Source organism: Panulirus ornatus, chromosome 14 (assembly GCF_036320965.1).
Source record: "Panulirus ornatus isolate Po-2019 chromosome 14, ASM3632096v1, whole genome shotgun sequence".
Taxonomy (NCBI): domain Eukaryota; kingdom Metazoa; phylum Arthropoda; class Malacostraca; order Decapoda; family Palinuridae; genus Panulirus; species Panulirus ornatus.
The window spans coordinates 12,968,050-12,983,601 of NC_092237.1; the positions used below are offsets into that span (position 1 = coordinate 12,968,050).

Here is a 15,552-nt window from a genome sequence, read left to right on the forward strand (position 1 = left end):
TAGAGCATTCAGGTACCTAAAACGTCTTAGTAACCATATATATATACGAAGAAGTTCTATGAAGCCTATGAGTAAATGAGAAGACTTGAGTGTTGATTCGGAACATGACAACCTTACCTGTGACTGACGCCGGCGAATGAATTTAGGAATTTCAATCTCACAGTGACGCTGGTGTTTGGTTAGCCGTATCCACGCGATCGCAGCGACGTAAGACACCGTGGGAGGAGGTCGTTGTTGACGACGCACTCTTATGGACACTGAATCACCCTGAAATACAACAAAACTCACGTCAGAACCACTGCCACCTGATAGCTTCCCCCCCCGTTCCCAGCCACAATATGGCGTCGAAACATCTGCGGTTCGAACAGCGGAGGGAAGTTCCTTTCTGAACCAACAGATGTCGCGCCGGCTTGTTTACGATGGGGGAGGGGGGGGGGGGGGAGACAGAGGGAGAGAGAACGGGGAGGCAGGTGAAATAAGAGGAAGGTTACTCGTAAAGTGGAGAATGATGTATTGTAAGCTCCATATACTAGTAACGCTAAGACTATGATGGCAATGGTTTACAATGATGACAGTGGTCGAGTTACTAGTATAATGATTACCAGCTGACGTAATGATAAGTCAACACGTTCTAAGTTTTATAGTTACTAATTATAATACAACTACTTGTGATATCTTAACACATCTCAATAAGCCAAGGTCTCAATAAACCTGTCATACACAACAATGATCTTTGCCCTGTAATAATAATGTGTGGGGTTTACTCCATACATTAACATTATTGAAACTAATTCTCTCGTTTATAAGGAAACAGATCACTGACTCATATATTGACGTATAAAGTTGTCAAAAGTCGACAGCTACAAGATAAATAATTACCCTCCATCAACAGTTGGTCCTGTTTTCAACAGTATGCATAATGCAGGGTGAACAGGGTTGGAAAACGGAATCATTGCATTCGCACATAATGCTGCAAGCTTTTGACCGATCACTGTAATTGTAGTAACATGTAAACGATACAAAATTAACATTGATATTGGATTACAGAAGGATACATTTACCTTTAGATACGTTATCTTAAACATCACACTACGCATGATCCAATAGTTGGGTCTGAATCTATTCACTTTATGCATGATGTGATCTGAACGTCTTTATTAGTATACTAAGGCATGGCACCCATGTTCTTATCTTAAGGTAAGTGAAGTGATTATGGAACTTGACTTTTACAACACGGTCCAGCCTCCTTCCCTGGTCGGACGCCTCCTCACTGATCGACGCCACACCTCCCGAACATATTGTTCAGTGACGTCGCAACAAACCTCACTCATCACCCACTCCCGGCGCATGATGGCTCATGAATTCTCGATCGAGTTGATATCACAACCCTTGAAATGGCCAGTCGAGGACATCCTCTTCCAGGGTGTTGAGTTGATCCAGTCCTTCACCACATTGCTCGTGTGGACGGGACTACTCCAGTCTTGCACAGAGGGGGTGGCTGGGTGAGGTAACGCCATGGCTCGCACTGACGTTAAAAATACCTCCCTCAAGTCACTCATGTCATCTTGGCTGGTGTACCTGCCAGGTCCAAATGCCCACATCCAGGCCCATACATTTTCGCTCTACTACCCTGCCACTCCTGGCTTAGTTCAGGATGCGTTAAGCCTCACAATGAGTGCCGACTGACTTGGTCTCCAGCACATTCTTGCCCCGTGATTTCAACTTATGAGAAACGCTTCTCATCCGTAAGCATAACAACCTTCCAGAAACCCGGGTCGGCTGCGAGATATCAGAGAGCAAAACCTAGTCTAAAACCCCTTTGTGCTTGAGATTGTTATGTATTCTCTACTATAACGTCAAGAAACGATGCTCTCTTCCCCGGATACCCCGTCTTGTGGATTGTAGGTCGCAAAGGAAGCTGCAGATCTCGAGTGACCTAAAACAGCAGACATCCTTAAAGTTGTTCCTGCATTTAGTGTCCACCATACGAGTGACTTCTTCACGTGTGGTGTCTCGAGTCTCTCAGTGTGAGGTTTAGTTTTAAGTGAACTTTCCTCCTGTCACCGATGAATCCGCCTTCTGACGGTCCTGAGGGAGACATCTGTCGTGTGGACAATGTCTCTAGACGGTTTTCTACGAACCCACATCACGAAGATTCGTCCCCTGGTTTCCTAGCAGTGATGTCTTCTGCGTTTTCACGCCCCACAGGCTCGTCTGAATGGATGGCAAGTCCTACATTAATTGACAGAGTAATGTAACGATTTACAGGGATGTTTGGAAATTCTGTACTGCGTAGAACCTAATTCACATGCGTCACCTTAATGGAGTATCACACGTACCAACATATAACAGAAGTCCTTATTATAAATTTCACACGTTTCGATCCGTTCGGAACCTTTCTCAGGCGAGTCTCATTAACTCTGGACCCTCTGACCTTCACGTGAACATCAGTTGGTTCAAACAGACGCTTGCCTCTGCTGCTTCGTTGGTCAACCTCGGATGCTTCAAATTAAGTCCCTTTTTTTTTTGAGCCACAAGTTATAAGGGAATAAAAAGGAAAATGTTAATCTAATTAACTTCTTAAAGAATGATTCCTGTGATTTCGCTCTTCGTAGAGCAACGCTTAACCCCGAATGAGGCGAAGTACGTAATGCTAGTTCAACACAAGATTGTTAATATGTGAAATGATCTAGCAAATGGAGTGGTTGAAAGCGGTGCTAGAGATGTAGTTTAGAAACAGACTTGATAGATATTTTGCCTCATGCCCACGACTTATATCATTTGCGCCTCCTCGGTCACAAGAAAAGTTTGAAGGTCTTCGTCTTTGAATTTATCTGTCTGACTTTTTACTTTTACCACACAAATTTGTGAGGTTCTGATATCTTCCACTATCACAAAGAGCCTCTAAAAGGCCCAGTGCATAAAAACGCGCACCTTCATAGAACATACAAACCTCCAATAGCCAGGATCCTATGAGTTCACGGGGAAATGAAACATGATAAGTTCCCAAGTGCACTTTCGGGTAATAATCACATCATCAGGGGAGATGCAAGAAAGAAATATAACAGTCAGTTGATATACAATGAAGAGACGTAGCTAGGACGCCATTTGGTAGCTAGTGAGATTTTCAACCCGTCTTTCGGCTAATATTGTTGCTGAGTTATATATCTAAAAAAAAAAAAAAAATAGAGCGGTCCAGTTCCAGCGTGGGCGGAGCTGAGATCTTCTAATACATCAATTACGAACGTTAATTTCGTACTATCTGGGAACTCACCATCTCACGTAATTAACATTATATATATATATATATATATATATATATATATATATATATATATATATATATATATATATATATATATCCCTGGGGATAGGGGAGAAAGAATACTTCCCACGTATTCCCTGCGTGTCGTAGAAGGCGATTAAAAGGGAAGGGAGCGAGGGGCTGGAAATCCTCCCCTCTCATATTTTTTTTTTTTTTTTTCCAAAAGAAGGAACAGAGAAGGGGGCCAGGTGAGGATATTCCCTCAAAGGCCCAGGCCTCTGTTCTTAACGCTACCTCGCTAACGCGGGAAATGGCGAAGTGTGAAATATATATATATATATATATATATATATATATATATATATATATATACGTGGGAAGTATTCTTTCTCCCCTATCCCCAGGGATATATATATAACGTTCGTAATTGATGTATTAGAAGATCTCAGCTCCGCCCACGCTGGAACTGGACCGCTCTATTTTTTTTTTTTTTAGATATATAACTCAGCAACAATATTAGCCGAAAGGGTGAAGGCATGTACAGAGCATCAGATTGGGGAAGAGCAGTGCGGTTTCAGAAGTGGTAGAGGATGTGTGGATCAGGTGTTTGCTTTGAAGAATGTATGTGAGAAATACTTAGAAAAGCAAATGGATTTGTATGTAGCATTTATGGATCTGGAGAAGGCATATGATAGAGTTGATAGAGATGCTCTGTGGAAGGTATTAAGAATATATGGTGTGGGAGGAAAGTTGTTAGAAGCAGTGAAAAGTTTATATCGAGGATGTAAGGCATGTGTACGTGTAGGAAGAGAGGAAAGTGATTGGTTCTCAGTGAATGTAGGTTTGCGGCAGGGGTGTGTGATGTCTCCATGGTTGTTTAATTTGTTTATGGATGGGGTTGTTAGGGAGGTAAATGTAAGAGTCCTGGAAAGAGGGGCAAGTATGAAGTCTGTTGGGGATGAGAGAGCTTGGGAAGTGAGTCAGTTGTTGTTCGCTGATGATACAGCGCTGGTGGCTGATTCATGTGAGAAACTGCAGAAGCTGGTGACTGAGTTTGGTAAAGTGTGTGGAAGAAGAAAGTTAAGAGTGAATGTGAATAAGAGCAAGGTTATTAGGTACAGTAGGGTTGAGGGTCAAGTCAATTGGGAGGTGAGTTTGAATGGAGAAAAACTGGAGGAAGTGAAGTGTTTTAGATATCTGGGAGTGGATCTGTCAGCGGATGGAACCATGGAAGCGGAAGTGGATCATAGGGTGGGGGAGGGGGCGAAAATTTTGGGAGCCTTGAAAAATGTGTGGAAGTCGAGAACATTATCTCGGAAAGCAAAAATGGGTATGTTTGAAGGAATAGTGGTTCCAACAATGCTGTATGGTTGCGAGGCGTGGGCTATGGATAGAGTTGTGCGCAGGAGGATGGATGTGCTGGAAATGAGATGTTTGAGGACAATGTGTGGTGTGAGGTGGTTTGATCGAGTAAGTAACGTAAGGGTAAGAGAGATGTGTGGAAATAAAAAGAGCGTGGTTGAGAGAGCAGAAGAGGGTGTTTTGAAATGGTTTGGGCACATGGAGAGAATGAGTGAGGAAAGATTGACCAAGAGGATATATGTGTCGGAGGTGGAGGGAACGAGGAGAAGAGGGAGACCAAATTGGAGGTGGAAAGATGGAGTGAAAAAGATTTTGTGTGATCGGGGCCTGAACATGCAGGAGGGTGAAAGGAGGGCAAGGAATAGAGTGAATTGGAGCGATGTGGTATACAGGGGTTGACGTGCTGTCAGTGGATTGAATCAAGGCATGTGAAGCGTCTGGGGTAAACCATGGAAAGCTGTGTAGGTATGTATATTTGCGTGTGTGGGTGTGTGTATGTACATGTGTATGGGGGGGGGGTTGGGCCATTTCTTTCGTCTGTTTCCTTGCGCTACCTCGCAAACGCGGGAGACAGCGACAAAGTATAAAAAAAAAAAAAAAAAAAAATATATATATATATATATATATATATATATATATATATATCAACCGGAGGTAAAAATCGACAACTGCCATCAACAGCGTCATAATAACGGACGAGATATTCCCGCCAATTACATCTCTTACTATATATAAACCTAAAAGAAACAAAAGAAATACGATACATGCAACGATACGGGACCTTAATGGTCGCTCTCGTTTTATCCAGAGCAATTAATGTACTTGTCCTCATGTCATGGCCTCCTCAAGGTATATTTAGTTAGAAAAAAAAGAAAGTAAATTGCTGTCGGAATTACCTTCTTTCCAGTATTTTTCTTCATAAACGAGTGGATTTTAATTACAGACTGGTTGTTAGAGGGCGTGTTAGGAGTCCTGTGGCAACTTTCAACCTCAGCCTTCATTATTTCAATCTTCTCAGACATCAGAAAAAAAAAGATAAAGAGAGAAAAAAGACAACTTTTGGTATCAAATTTGTGAGTTTTTTCTACTAGGAATAACGAAGATTAGGAGTCGTGTGCAGGAACACAGCATCCTTGAGGTGATGATAATACGATAATGATACTGATACAAAGATAACAATGATAATGATGATAACAGTAATAACAATTATACTAATGATAATAATGGTAATAGTAATAATGATACTACTACTACTACTACCAATAGTAATTATAATGATAATGATAATAATCATACGACCCCCTGAACCAAATCGTGAATCATTAAGTGCGACGCAACGACTCTTGAACCCAATGTTAGAGCCTTTAAATACGACTTTACGACCCCGAGAGCACAATGACGTGACCCTTGAGCACATTGCCACGACTCTTGAGCACGAAGGTACCGCCCTTTAACACAAGAGGAGGAGGAGGAGAGGAGAGAAGAGGAGGAGGAGAAGAAGGAGAAGGAGGAGGAAGAGGTGCAAGTTGGTCGGGTTGTTAGTCGGAAGAGCAGGAAGGAAGGAGGCTGCAGCAAAAACGGAGGAGGTTGAGGGAAGCAGCAGCAAAGAGGGAAAATAACAGTTGTAGGAGGAACGCCAGGAGTAGTGGAAGGGACAACTACAGTAACGGCAGGAGAAAACACAACAGTGCTAGAAGCAGCAGCAGCAACAGCAGTAGGAGGAACAGCAGCAGCAGTAGTAGGAGGAGGAGCAGCAGAAGTAGGAAGTGTGGAGGAACAGCAGCAGCAGCAGTAGTAGTAGGAGGAACAGCAGCAGTAGTACCAGCAGTAGGAGGAGGAGGAGCAGCAGCAGCAGTAGGAGGAGCAGCAGAAGTAGGAAGAGGAGAGGAACAGCAGCAGAAGTAGTAGGAGGAGGAGCAGCAGAAGCAGGAAGTATGGAGGAACAGCAACAGCAGCAGGAAGTGGGGAGGAACAGCAGCAGTAGCACCAGCAGTAGGGGGAGGAGGAACAGCAGCAGTAGCACCAGCAGTAGGAGGAGGAGGAGCAGCAGCAGCAGTAGGAGGAACAGCAGCAGAAGCAGGAAGAGGAGAGGAACAGCAGCAGAAGTAGTAGGAGGAGGAGCAGCAGAAGCAGGAAGTATGGAGGAACAGCAACAGCAGCAGGAAGTGGGGAGGAACAGCAGCAGTAGCACCAGCAGTAGGGGGAGGAGGAACAGCAGCAGTAGCACCAGCAGTAGGAGGAGGAGGAGCAGCAGCAGCAGTAGGAGGAACAGCAGCAGAAGCAGGAAGAGGAGAGGAACAGCAGCAGAAGTAGTAGGAGGAGGAGCAGCAGAAGCAGAAAGTATGGAGGAACAGCAACAGCAGCAGGAAGTGGGGAGGAACAGCAGCAGTAGTACCAGCAGTAGGAGGAGGAGGACCAGCAGAAGCAGGAAGTGAGGAGGAGCAGGAGCTGGGTGCAGCAAGACACGCACCCTACAACACAAGTCACGTTAACTCATTTCCCCCCTAAAACATCCGGGATAAAACTGCTCTTGATGGAACAATGGGCCACGCCCTCGCCTCGTACTCCCGCCAAGACCTAAGGCCTTTGTAGCCATAAGAACCCTACCACCACCCCACCGCCCCACTCCCCTGGTCCTCGGCCAAGGACCATATGGTCCTCGGAGGGATCACTCAGTCGGAACCAACGAACCACACCTATTCAGAACTTCGTCTTGGAGAACAGCCACGCCTATTATTATTATTATTTCGGCCTCGTTCCTCAGTGGCTGGAGATTAAAGAGGGTTTAATAGGGTCCCCTGAGAGAGAGAGAGAGAGAGAGAGAGAGAGAGAGAGAGAGAGAGAGAGAGAGAGAGAGAGAGAGAGAGAGAGAGAGAGAGAGAGAGCAGAAGGAGGAGGAGCTGGTGGTGGTGGTGTTGGTGGCAGAGGAGGAGGCTAGGGCGGCGTGGGAAGGGTAGGTCGTGAGGGGTAACGGTGCCATATGTCTGGGCAGGACCTGCAGGAGGGCCGCCCTGACCCCGGGTTATGGGTGAGCCGGCGGTGGTCGAGATTATCCTCAGAAGCCTCACGTAGAATTGTGTCCTGTAGACGGCACATCTACAAATCTTCTTTCTACCTGACTTCTACGCCGTGAAATACGAGGATATATATATATATATATATATATATATATATATATATATATATATATATATATATATATATATATATATCTTTTTCTTTCTTTTAAACTATTCGCCATTTCCCGCGTCAGCGAGGTAGCGTTAAGAACAGAGGACTGGGCCTTTTTTGGAATATCCTCACCTGGCCCCCTTCTCTGTTCCTTCTTTTGAAAAATAAAAAAAAAAACGAGAGGGGAGGATTTCCAGCCCCCCGCTCCCTCCCCTTTTAGTCGCCTTCTACGACACGCAGGGAATACGTGGGAAGTATATATATATATATATATATATATATATATATATATATATATATATATATATATATATATATATATATACATATATATATTTTTTTTCATACTATTCGCCATTTCCCGCATTAGCGAGGTAGCGTTAAGAACAGAGGACTGGGTCTTTGAGGGAATATCCTCACCTGGCCCCCTTGGCTGTTCCTTCTTTTGGAAAAAAAAAAGAATAAAAAATATATTATTTTTCTCTTTTCAATCACAACCTTTTCTTTACGAATTATTGTACTGCAGTTGTGTTCCATGAATCACTCATTCTTTTACCCTGCTTCTAATTCATGTAATTAAAGATTCTTTCTTTCTTTTTTTCACTCATATCCTTACACCAGGGAGTTCTAAGGCGTTTAATCGCTCTCTTGTTTCTTTACAATAACGGCCTTCGACACACACCCATTCCACACGTCATGTAAACCATGAAAGGTATCTTCACCTCGTTTGACTCCACTGTATTACTCTCTCTCTCTCTCTCTCTCTCTCTCTCTCTCTCTCTCTCTCTCTCTCTCTCTCTCTCTCTCTCTACGCCATCGGAATGCAAGTTTGTTTTCCTTTTAACCTATTGTTATACCACTGGATTTTTTTTTCCTCCCTATTTCTATGCATTAAGATTTAAAGGCTATTCATCCTATTTTCTATGGCATGACGTCACCATCTTTATCTTATTCCTACGTCATGAAACTAAAAGACTTTTTTTTTTTTACCTTGTTTTTACGCAAAAACCTCTTCACTATTTTCACGCGGTCTTTTTTTTTTTTTTTTACCCATTCTCAAGCAAAATTTAAACCTATTTCTTCATTCTGTCACCCATATTTTTCTTCCGTCACCCATTTCTTCCTGACGTCACCCATGTCTCTCCTCTTTGTCACTCATCTCTTCTCTCAGCCATCTATTGTCTCCTCCTGTCACCCATTCATTCCCTCGGCCATCTGTTTCTCCCCCTCTATCACCCATTTCTTGCCTCAGCCACCCATTTCGTCCCATTACCATCCAGTTCCCTGACATACCTAGGTCTGGTCTCGTCCGGCTCTTCGTCATCGTAATTCCCTTATCACACACACACAGATCACTTTGGCCAGACAGCTGTACACATCAAGGACACACCATCCTTAATCCTAAATATTGTCTGCCCTTTTCTTTTTTTTGCATCACCCTGTTGAGCACGACGGTACGACTCTTGAGCACGACGGTACGACCCTTGAAATACAGAGGAACGACCCTCGTTACAAAGGCCCTTCGGCCTATTCTTAAGTTTCAGGTACAAAAAGGCCATGGTCATGAACACTCAAGACACCAACTCCAAATCTTCAAGGGGTCGTATGGGTGTGTCGAGTGGTCGTACCTCCCGTGTTGTTCAAGGGTCGTATCGCTGTGGTCAGCTAACGACGCCAGTGTTCAAAGAGTCGAACCGTCTTGCCTTCACTGGCTCAACACTTCGTTTTGCATTTCTCGTCGTGTATATTCAATGTGCATTACATACCATGTGAATGTCTTATACACACAATGCCCATTATCTTCGTCCCATTCACAGTACACAATGACCCGTGTAACTTAATGACTGTCTTTAAGAAAAAAAACTCATGGTTTATTACGCCAAATGACTAAATGTGTTTATTCAGTCGCTAGTTTTGGTGATGTATGTAAGGATCTTTTGATAATAGCATTCATTTCCCCTGTCTCGTTTAAATAAGAGGGAATGTGATAATATTCGAGACTCTTGTTCGGAATGATTGGGATGGAAAAAGAATCATCATCAAGAACTGTATTCCTTTGGTGGTATATACATGTATATGTGTGGTAGTGCACGTGTGACACACACACACACACACACACACACACACACACACACATATATATATATATATATATATATATATATATATATATATATATATATATATATATATATACATGGTGGAGTTCGCAGAGCTGGGTGTGTTTTTGGTGCCGAAGTGTACCTCGACAACGAGGGATTTCAGGCGGCAGGAGGTGACGGGGATGAGGATAGCCAAGCAGCTTCTTCACAAACTGTCGTATGAGATCAAGGTAATGTCTGGAGAGAGCTGGAAGGACCAGTGTGATGAATACCCCCTTGATATGTGGTGTGAGAGGGACCATGGGGGTTTCTTTGTGAGCTCTTGTCTGTAACTCCTCCAGTGAGTGTGTTGTGAGGTGCTAAGGAGGAAGACCAGGTTTGAGGGTAGACATACGTGAGTCTGGAAGATGAGGAGAGATCTTTAGTCCACGTGTGGGGAGTTCAAGTGCTCTAAGTCTACGAAGAATGGTGGGATGATGGAAGGAGATTTGATGAGGAAACTGACGTGCCCCCTCCAGTCTGGTTTATCATCCGAAGCGAAAACGAGATACTTGGTGGATTGAATAGCCTAGAAGGAGGCTGGGGGGCGCCCTGGTGAGATAGCAAGGGATGGAGGAACAGGTTCATATGCACGATACAGGATCTTGGTCTGGTTGATGGTGACGTGGCTGGCGGTGGTCCAGTTCTAGAGGCTGTTGTGGTTGTTCTAGAGGGCGGTGTAGTGAGGAGAGCCGTCATCAAGGCTGACACTAATGGTAGAGTCTTCAGTGTACTTCCGTTGATCAAGTCTGTCCATCATGGCGTCGTTTATGGGGATGAGAAAACACACATCTGCTGCTGTCTTTCGAACGCCACAGGTGAGGGTCTGGGAAGGTGAAGGTTGGACACACTGACGATAGGCTCACGGAAGAAGGCAACAGGTCATGGCATAGAAATCCTCCGCAGGTCGAGGTCTTCCTTATGAATGTCAGTAGGTTTGGTGGAGTCAACGAAGATGAAGGTCACAGAGGTCCTTGTGTCAGGCTAGGGTGCGGCTGATGAAGTCTAGGAAGCTGACGAGGCAGAGAGGGTGATTTGAGGAGGTCATCATATATACCCAAAATTTCGAGAGCTTGTGGAACTTGCGATGTCGGAGTGATGGCTGTGAGTCGTAACTCACGAGACTGTGGGTTTGTGGGTTTGTTCATTTCACTGTTGAGGATACATACCAAGTGGCACGTGTGGTGGTGAACATGTGGTGTTTCTACGTGTGTTGGTGTACATGTGGTTTTGCATGTGAGGCAGTGTACATAGTGTTGCACGTGTGATGACGGTGTACATGTGGTTTTGCGTATGTTGGTGTTTACGCTGCGGTGCACGCGCGTCGCTGTACGCACAAACAATTAGCAACACCATATCGACCTCCCTGACTGTCTCTGTGATGAGAACCTTTTCGCCATCGTTTTGCAATAAGTCGTATGCACCGAGCAACTCGGTGGACAAACATGAAAGCAGACAAGCATCACGTAGACAAGCAAGAGGCAGACAACCAGGTAAACAAGGAGGCAAACAGGCGGAGCGGCAGTTCGGCAAAAGTTGACACAAGACTTGGGGGAAAGTTACTTAAATTTCAGAGTGTGGGGCCGGCAATCTTGGTAGCTCATGAAGGTAAACACGAGCAGCGGTGCTGCATGCATAGTTAATGATGCCATGCAAGGAGATGGGTAAAGGGGGGTGGTGGTGGGACTGAAGGAGGAGGAGACGCCTCCAGGGGCAGGGTCGACGGGTAGACCAGCTATGGGAGGAGGGAGGGAAGAGGGTGGGAAAAACTGGCGGGAAAATGGGTCGGTGTGGAAGAGGAGGAGGAAGGGGAGGAGGAGTCTGGTGAGGAAGGGGATGTGGTTGGCGGATGGGTCGCACTGCTGGTACATCACATCCTCTTACCATTATTTCTGGTCAACGAGTCAATGTCTACGGTGACGAAATTATCGTATCGAAATTATCTAGTTATTTGAACACCTTTATCAAGGCACCTCGCTGTCTGCAATTTTACAGAGGAAGTGATTCTAAGTCTTGAAGACTTTCCACATAAGGCCTATAACTGGGTGAAGGAATTAGTTTGGCTGCTCTACTTTGAATTTACTCAAATTTCTCCTTATCTTTAACCAGGTTTGGTGACTGGAAGTGAACGACGCACTCTAAATGAAGTCTAACCAGGGACACTGTTAAGGGTGAATATCGCATCCTTTGTTATGAAGTTAACGTTTCTATCTATGACACCTAACACCCCTATTGGCTTTACTCTCTTGCCATTCATCACGGCCTCTGCCTTACGCAATCCACTTTCACCATTCATGGGACACGAAGGGAAATTTTCGTATTCGTAAAGTTCCTTCACACCTTTCCTACCGCGTCCACGTCTGAAATCCTGATCGAATTAACTCTACCACCGTCGAGACGCAGGTTTGTCTGATTCTACCAATCTGAAACTGGGTATTCATCACGCTGTTTTCCTTGAAATAGAAATGGCAGTTTGCAATGAGTTGGATGGTATCATAATCGTTGTTTCCTGGCTTTCCCACCAACTTCATAGGTGCTGATTTGGTCTCTTTTCTTGTGTGTGTGTGTGTGTGTGTGTGTGCGTGTGTGTTGTGTGTGTGTGTGTGGGGGGGGGGGGGGGGGGGAGTGGGGGGATAGATGGAAGGCCGGAGGAAGTAGGGGTAGGGGTGTGGAAGTTGAATGGGACGTAAGGAACAGAGTGGCATTTTGGGACGTGTAGGTGATGGGTTGGCACATACGTAATTTTTGGGGATGGAGGGTGGCGCCTAGGGAAGTGTTGGGGATGGAGGGTGGTGCATGGGGAAGTGTTGGGGATGAAAAGTGGCGTGGATTGCAGAGGGGAAGGAAAATATAAAAACAGTAGCGTAGAGGGCAATGGAGGGCGGGGGGGGGGGGGGTGTACACAGGAACAAGGGAGAGGGAGGGACGGGTGAGGGAGAGAGAGAGAGAGAGAGGGACGGCTGGGGGAGAGGAATGGGAACGAGAGAGAGAGGGGACAAGGGCAGCTGGGAGAGGTTCCTGGAAGTGACCCAAGAGAGGTCGTTGGCTCGCTGGTTAGGAGGTTGTTTGCGCGAGTGGCTGGTCGAGTGGTACAGCTGGTGGACTCTTGGTGGGGTAGTGGCTGATCGACTCGTTTGGATGACGGTGACTTGGGCGGGTAGTGGCAGGTCGAAGGGTATGACTGGCGGGTAAGTAGCTGGTCGAGTAGTTTGATGGGTGGGAGTTCGGTTGGGTAGTGTTTGGTCGAGCGGTTTGGTTAGTAGGATTTTTTTTTTCCCAGCAGTGAGTGCGAATGTACAGTTAGATGATTCGTCTATACTTCACTGGATGAAAGATGGATGACTTACCTGAAGAGCAAGCAGGTTTCTCATGAGTGGATGAGAGGTAAGTTGGATGCTTTGAGTGGACGGTGTGGTTAAGCAAAGTTTAGGTTGGTTGGTTATGGTGAGCGAAGGTGACTATGTGAGCAGTCGACTGGATCAGCAATAGAATAACAGAGAAGGAACTGGGGTTAGGAGGAACCTACTGACGGAGGGAGGAAAAACATATGTGAGAAAGACTGTGGCACCGAGAAGGGTAGGCCAAGATCTTGAAGCCCAGGGGAGCAAAGATGGGTAGAGGAGGGAAGAACCACCAGGAGAAGGAGCGATGAAGCCCCTACGACAGGAGGAGCACCCGGGGCAAGGAAGAGCACCTGCGTCAGGAGCAAAAAAAAAAAAAAGGAAGAAGAAACTCAAAAGCGAGGGAGGCACTCTGATGGCGACTCTGCAGTAGGAGACAAGAATGTATACAGACCACAGTAGTGTGGGGGAAGGGCTGGGTACTGAAGTAACAACATTACGTCTGTTCCCCCGCGGAAGGGCCTCCCCTTGAAACACCTCTTATATAAGCCGCTGACACGTCTGTACCCTAGAGGCGTCCCCTTGAAGCCATTATTATGTCAGGGGCTGATGCAGGAAGGCCCCAGTCCCTCCTCCAGGCGACGAGTCAAAGAGAATGGCAAGGTCTTCAGCCCTGATAAGACCTCAACCATGGCGGAAGATGCCGCCACTCGACTATCAGCACCACAAAATATAAAAAGTCGAGGCCACACAAGGGGGTTGAGGACCAGCTTTAATGTGTACATTAAGGTTATCCTAGTTTACTCGTAGCCATCTGAGCAGATGGTGTGTCTTGTCTCCACCTGCTGAATCAGTCCTTCTAACCACCTGCTGATCTATCCATCCAAAGACCTGTGCATTTTCATCTTGCTACTTACCGACCCATCCATCCATTGACCTGTTACCCACTCATCGACCTATCGACCCATCCATCCGTTCAGCTATCAACTCAATAATCTACTCATTCACCCACCATCCCATCCCCTGTCATCTAAGTATACACACACACACACACACACACACACACACACACACACGCAACATCCCCTACCCAGATAATTCCTCGTCCTCTTTCTCCTCCTTATGAAACACACACACGCTGCTGACGTTCCCTCCTTACTCTACTGTTGGATAAAACTTGATGGTGTAAGTATAACAACCCCGGGGAGTCGTCCCCTTCAGGCTTCCCTGCTCAAAAGTATTCTGAAATTGTTTTCAAAGTCTCGCTAGGGGTCTACCCTCACAACCCAGTCTGATCTATTCCATTTCACTTTCTTTTTTTTCTTAGTCTGACATATGACAGTTTTCTCGTGATGAACGTATTATCTCATGCAGTTTGGACTTGTGAAATATCTTCGAAAGAGGAGACGGTAGCTTGATGAAATTCAGCGGGGCAAAAACGTAATTTCCACCCACACTATTTCATAAATTTCACTCGTTTCCATTTACCAAAATATCAAAACAACACAGGTCAACCCTGCAATGATATAAACACGTTAGGCGTGGCTACCTTCCACCCTATCCTACAAACCCCACAAAAACGCACAGTGCAAAGGAATTGAATCCCATAAGATGAGGGTCTCGTACGGCAGCCGCAATTGTCTTTCTTCTCCTGGCTCTCCTCCCACGTCTCTATCAGCCAGAATGGAGTCAAGAGCTGCCCGACTTGTAAACACCTCCCTCCTAACACGTCTGCTCAACCATCTCCTCCCGTCTTTCGTGTTGTTGCCGGCCTCTCTCTCTCTCTCTCTCTCTCTCTCTCTCTCTCTCTCTCTCTCTCTCTCTCTCTCTCTCTCTCTCTCTCTCTCTCCTGGTATTAAATTTTGCCGCTGCTCGCGCGAACTGCGTGCGTGTATCTGCTTCCTCCTACAGTCTCTGTGCGTGGACCAGCTACACGAGAATCAAAAACAGCGACACCCCCAGTTCTTTGCCCCACATGGCGAAACTGTTGAGTTCTCATTCGTTTTTTCTCCTCCCTCATTCTCCCCTCCTGTAACTTCACCAGTTTCAAGAGTCGGGTCTACAGACACATAACGAGCCCGTGCTATATCGGCTGACATGGAGAAAAATGGTCTATATGTTCCTTTTGATCCACCAGCTGACCCCAAACGATAACCTAATCCATCTATAAGATCCATCAGTGCATTTCAGATGACCTGCGGTGACCTGCAGTGTGTATACTGGCTGACCTGACGACCTGGAGAGTATGTCCGCTGACCTGTGGGGCGTGGGG

At 45.7% G+C, this 15,552-nt stretch overlaps 1 long non-coding RNA gene across 2 annotated transcripts in view; it reads right to left on the reverse strand.

The window, feature by feature from the left end:
- LOC139753325 (uncharacterized) overlaps positions 1–15,552 on the reverse strand; it is a 164,348-nt gene that overhangs the window by 26,626 nt on the left and 122,170 nt on the right. Inside the window, exon 3 of one of the 2 annotated variants that reach the window (XR_011713685.1) lies at positions 118–267. This is a non-coding gene — a long non-coding RNA (uncharacterized lncRNA). Of the gene's footprint in view, positions 1–117; positions 324–15,552 lie in introns of those variants that run through there. The other variant, XR_011713684.1, reaches the window with a different exon arrangement.